Here is a 5,941-nt window from a genome sequence, read left to right as displayed (position 1 = left end):
AGCCAGGGCTAAGGGCTCAAGCAAGCCTTTAGCCTGTGTTCCGGGATTGTGTGTTCGCTGGGGCTATATATGTGTGTTAACTGGTCTGTTTAGCCCCAGTGGACACAGAGACGGGCACTTAGAATGCCCATTTCCTGGGGGAATCCCCCAATGTGTCATACATGTCACATGGTGTCACGTAGTACATTGTGGGATCTCCGGAGCTGCGCACTGCGCCACAGTGTGCTGCTTCTCTGGAAGCATGGTCCGCACTCCCAGGAATATGCAAACGCTCATCTGGGGGGAGAGTGAGTTTAAGCAGCCTTGCCCACCACCCTCCCGTCACCCTGTCCACCTGGTCATGTGAACAACTTCTGCAAGTCCTTCTGGGACAGGGAACCATCTTATTCTTTAGGTAATGTAAACTGCTTTGCAAACTTCTGTTGAAAAGTGGTCTATAAATATTTGTTGTAGTAGTTTTGTATAACATGATACATTCTTCAGAGAGCAGAATTGATTTGGCCATGTTTGGGACAGTCTCAGGACAGGGTCCTTGGAATTTAATATTCACATGGTGAGTTGAAATGGAAAATGTTCAACACCTGCCTTTGCCAGAAACAAATGTAGGAGATAATTGCCCCGCCCCACCCCCCTGATCTTGTAAACTGTCTAATCTTAATAGTTACTCACTCTATATAAACTAGCATGCACACTGCCACGTTAAAGACAGCACTCTTTAGACCACTCGTTCTGAAATGGCACTCTTTAGACCACTCGTTCTGAAATGGCCCCTGTTGATCAGCTCCGTTCAGAAAAGAGGAAGTCTTCGTACACCACAAAATGCAGTAGAAACAGTCATAGTAATTCTCTCACGAGTCCCTTAAAGATGTTCAGTATAATAAAAGTGATAGTGTGCGTATTTATTTATATAATTTAAGTTATATATACCAACTTTCAGAAGGATTTATCTGGGGAATTTGCCACAAATGAAAATCCGTATACAAGAACTAAAAAACATTATGCTCTATCCCAGTCTACTGAAAATGAATTTGTTATGACATCAGCAGCAAGTGCAGCAGGTGTAGGGTTTGCTACAAAGATTATAGTGCATGTGTGTCTATTTGGGGCAAAGTACACCACTATCTGGTATACTTTGGGAGGAGTATACAAAGTACCCCACCACATTATTTGTGTGAAGTCAGTGAGCTACTCTGCTATGAATGCCTGAAACTAACCAGGTTTCTTTAATAGAGTTTTTATTATAACTCTTAATTATTCCCCAACCCACACTTAACCAGTTCAATCTGCAATTAAATTTCTCTGACTGTATGTTTAACCAGCATTTATGATGCCATAAATTTCTTAAATAAGAACTGTGCCTGAAGGAGTTGTATTGTCTCTTGTTTCCTATGAGAAAATTACAGCAGTTGACTAAAAACAAAAGACAAATGCCTTTTCAAACTTCATAGCTGATTAGAGATTTAATGTGCAAACAGGGAAGTTACTAAAGTACTTTCTTTGTTCTTGGCAAGGCTCCCCTGCCTTAACATAGTAAAATAATAGTAGTATTAGTTTAGATAGATAGATAGATAGATAGATAGATAGATAGATAGATAGATAGATAGATAGATAGATAGATAGAACTTCACTGTGTGTAAGGATATGGACTCAGAGTTTCCAAAGTCACTCTTGAAAAGGATCCAGGGAAAAATACTTTGTATTAGACCATAATAGGCCCAAGGCCTATCTAGTCCAGCATCCTGTTTCACACAGTGACCCACCAGATGCCTCTGGAAAGCCCACAGGCAAGAACTGAGGGCATGCCCTCTTTCTTGCTGTTGCTCCTCTGCAACTGGCAGAGGCACTCTTACCTCCAGACTTCCAGGCAGAAGTCCAGGGCCTCCACACACCCTGCCCCCCCCCCCACAATCCTCTTTAGTCTCTGCCAGGTGGTGTGGTCACCACGCCATGCTGCCAGCCCCACTGCACTCAGTGACCGAGCATGACTGTGATCTACGCCGGGTGGCTGAGTGTTTTCTGCTTTAGAGACTGAGGGGGAAGTGGGAAAATGTTAAGTTGCATGTTGAAATGTTTCTGCTAATGCATATTTGCATGAATATACCTATTTTATTCTTGTGAGTTCAGTTGCTGTTTACACCCCCCAAGAACCCATACAGCATTTGTCATGGTGTGTGTATGTAGGGTGAAGATGCTTAACTTGCAGATGGGGTGGGGCTCCAAAGGCCTTCAGTGTGTGCGATGTTATCAGCCGGGAGAATGCCCAAGTATTTGTACGGTTCTTTCTCTTCCAGGTTCTTGATCTTGCTTCCATTGGGCAGTTCTATTCCTTCTGGGTTTTTTTATTTTCCTTCTGTTCATTATTAATGCAGCACACTTGTCTAGTCCAAACTCCATTGCTATATCGCTACTGAATTATTAATTTATTATTATTATTATAGAACTCCAAAAGGTTAGTGAGGCAAGAGTTGCCCTTGCAGAAGCCATGCTGGTTCTCCTTCAGCAAGGCCTGTTCTTCCATATGCTTAACAATTTTGTCCTTAAGTATGACCTGATTGTAGGGGGTAGTTACATATTTTTGCTAGAAGTTCAGCAATTTAACATTTGAGTTCCTTCAGAACTCTTGAGTGGATGCCATCTGGCCCCGGTGATCTGTTAATTTTTAGTTTTCCAAGACAGTTTAGAACATCCTCTCTCATCACCTCAAATTGGCCCAGTTCTTAAGCCTCCAAGCCTGTATGGTCAGTATCCTCTGCTATGAAGATAGATGCAAAGAACTCATTTAGCTTCTCTGCAATCTCCTTATCCTCCTTAATAAACCCTTTCACGCACCCCTCATCTAAGGGTCCAACTGCCTCCCTGCCAGGTTTTCTACTTCTGATGTATTCAAAGTCTTTGTTATTCCCCTTGATACTATATGTTCCTCAGACTCTGTTTTTGCACTCCTTATTGTCTCCCTGCACTTCTTTTGCCAGAGTTTGTGTTCCTTTCTGTTCTCTTCATTTGGGCAGGATTTCCATTTTCTGAAGGAAGTCTTCTTCCCTTTTATAGCTCCCTGACCTACGTTAGCCATGTTGATGTCTTCCTGAACTTGCTGGTACCTTTCCTTCTTCTCGGTATACATTCCAACTGAGCTTCTATTATTATGGTTTGAAATAAGTTCCATACTTTCTGGAGTGATTTGACCTTCCTGACTTTCCGGAGTGATTTGACCTTCCTGACTTTCCCTTTCAGCTTTCATTTTACCAGTTCCCTCATTTTTCAGCTTCTGAAATCCAACACATCTGCTTTGGACTTGCTTGGCAATGCTCCATTCACATAGAAGCAACATTGAGTCACACTATGGTACCGGTTTCCCAGTGGTTAGACAACTCTGACATGTCACACCAAGTCCTGGGCACCACTCAGGATTAAGTCCAAGGTCCCCTTCTCTCTGGTTGGTTCCATGACCAACTGTTCTAAGTCACAGTCATTTAGCATGTCTAGAAATTTGGCCACTATGTCAATACTTGCATGTGAATTTGCCCAGCCTATGTGAGGGTACCTGAAGTCACCCATTATTACAGCTCTGTCTTTTTTTGATGCCTCTCTAATTTGCCTCTCCAATTCCAGGTCACTCTTAGAGTTTTGATCCAGAGGGAGATAGCACATCTCTAATAACACATTTCCTTTCAGTCCCCGTATTGTCACCCATATTGATTCTGTGAAGGACTTGGGCTCCCCTAGGTTTTCAAGTTGTTGCATTCTATCTTCTTTAACATACAATGCTACTGCACATCGAATCTGGCTCTCCTTGTCCTTTCTGTAATATTTGTATCCAGGTATAAAAGTGTCCCACTGCTCTCACTGTTTGACCAGGTTTCCATTATGCCCACTATATCTAGGTTTTCATTAGCAACTAAGCACTCCAGCTCACCCGTCTTGGCTCAGAGGCTTCTGGCATTGGAATACAAACACCTATAGGCTGAGTATCTTACCTGGTGTTTGCTATCTTCCTTATTGTCATTTGACTTTTTTTACCGGCTGTCCTGTGTTTCCGTCTGATCTACTCCTGGTTCTACTCTGTCCTCTTCTGATTTATCTGAAATGTTTGCACCCTTGCAAAATCACCTTAGGGAATTTTGCTTGCAAACCAGTTTCAGTGAGCAATCCGCCAAGAATATTCAACATGTAGAATTCTCTGCCACAAGATGTGGTGACAGCCAACAACCTGGATGGCTTTAAGAGGGGTTTGGAACTTCATGGAAGTCTATCATTGGGCTATAGTCCACCTCCAGCCTCAAAGGCAGGATGCCTCTGAGTACCAGTTCCAGGGGAGTAACAGCAGGAGAGAGGGCATACCCTCAACTCCTGCCTGTAGGCTTCCAGTGGCATCTGGTGGGCCACTGTGAGAAACAGGATGCTGGACATGGTTCATGGGCCTGATCCAGCAGGGCTGTTCTTAAGAGGTCTAACCTGTAAACCACCTAACCAATTTGGACCAAATTTAGTCCAGTTGTAGGGAATAGTGAAAGGAAAGTAAGCAGATTAGTTCTTACAAGAACAACTTGTTATAGAGTGTGAAATGATTTGTGCAGTGAGAGCTACATGCTGAAATGGAACTTCTCTGGGTTGTTTCTTAGGGTAGCCTCTGGCAGTGAACAATAGAGTTTCTGAAGTAAGATCAGGGTTTCTGAGACAGATGTAGGAAGATGACTCTGGGAATTAGGATTATTTGAGGGATGGGACTCATGTGTTATCAGCATAGGGATCGGGAGGGCAGCATTGTTACTAGTGAAAGGTAAGTTTTGGCTGCCTTGCCACAGGGTCTCAGGAAAGCTAGAGTCTTTATTGGGCAAAGCTCATTTGGGGTGTTGGGATGCCCAGTTTGTGCCCCTGTAGGGTAGGGGGCAGTTGTTGGGCTTCTTTCCTCTGCTGATCTCTCTCTCTCTCTCTCTCTCTCTCTCTCTCTCTCTCTCTCTCTCTCTCTCTCTCTCTCTCTCTCTCTCTCTCTGAGGCTGCTAGCTATAGTGGCTGACCCTGTCTTGTTCCTGGGTTGCATGGAGGTCCACTTCAGGATCCAGTCACAGCTCCACCCTTGCCTTACCTGCTAGGTGGCACATGCTTCACCCATAGTACATAACTTAGTCCAAAGTACAAGCCAAAAGTCAGCTAGATCTCCCTCAGAGAGAATGAAGTCAGGAGTAGGCAGAAAATATACTGCCTCCTAACAACAAAAACAAGAAAATGGTTTCTTGCATAAGTTAACTCCTTTCCCATTCTGCAGATGGTGAGATTTTCAATGCAGAGGGGGGGAAATACTTCTGGTAACACTCATTATCTTGAAGAGCTCTTGTGCTGTAACTGCTCTATGGCAGCCAGAAATTCAGCTGATCAAGTCTCAGTATGAAGACATAGTGTTGCAAAAAGCCTTGCTATATTTTGCCTGTCATAGCCCTGTCACTCCCCCAAATAACCCCAACTCTGTACTTAAAGTGTCGTGCTCGGGAAGCAGTTTCCTCTTTTGGGATGCCCTAACAATTTTTTGTTGCTATTGTCTGGGCTGAAATCTGTAAATAACAAATACATACTTACATTTGAAAAAATTATTTGGTCTTAAATGATAGGTGCAAGCATGCACAGAATACATAGGAGTGAGCAAGTGTGGTGACAAACACTCCCCAGACACTTCCCCCAGCCTAAAGTCTCAGGCTGCCCCACTCCTGTATCCCCAGGAGGGAAGTAGCAGCCTCTCACCCAGACTTGACTGCAAGGGGGCCAGCAGACTTCCTCCAGGCACTTCCACTAGCCCCAGGAGGATCTCCGTATCAATGGGCACATTGATGTTACTGGTAATCAAATGTAACAAATGCAGAACTGAATGATTGTTTTCATCGATATAAAAGCTGTGAGGCAATAGGGACTCTCATCAATAACCTGTTAATGAGCTCAGAAAGCAATACAA

This window comes from Hemicordylus capensis, chromosome 4 (assembly GCF_027244095.1).
Source record: "Hemicordylus capensis ecotype Gifberg chromosome 4, rHemCap1.1.pri, whole genome shotgun sequence".
Taxonomy (NCBI): Eukaryota; Metazoa; Chordata; class Lepidosauria; order Squamata; family Cordylidae; genus Hemicordylus; species Hemicordylus capensis.
This window is presented reverse-complemented; position numbering follows the sequence as displayed.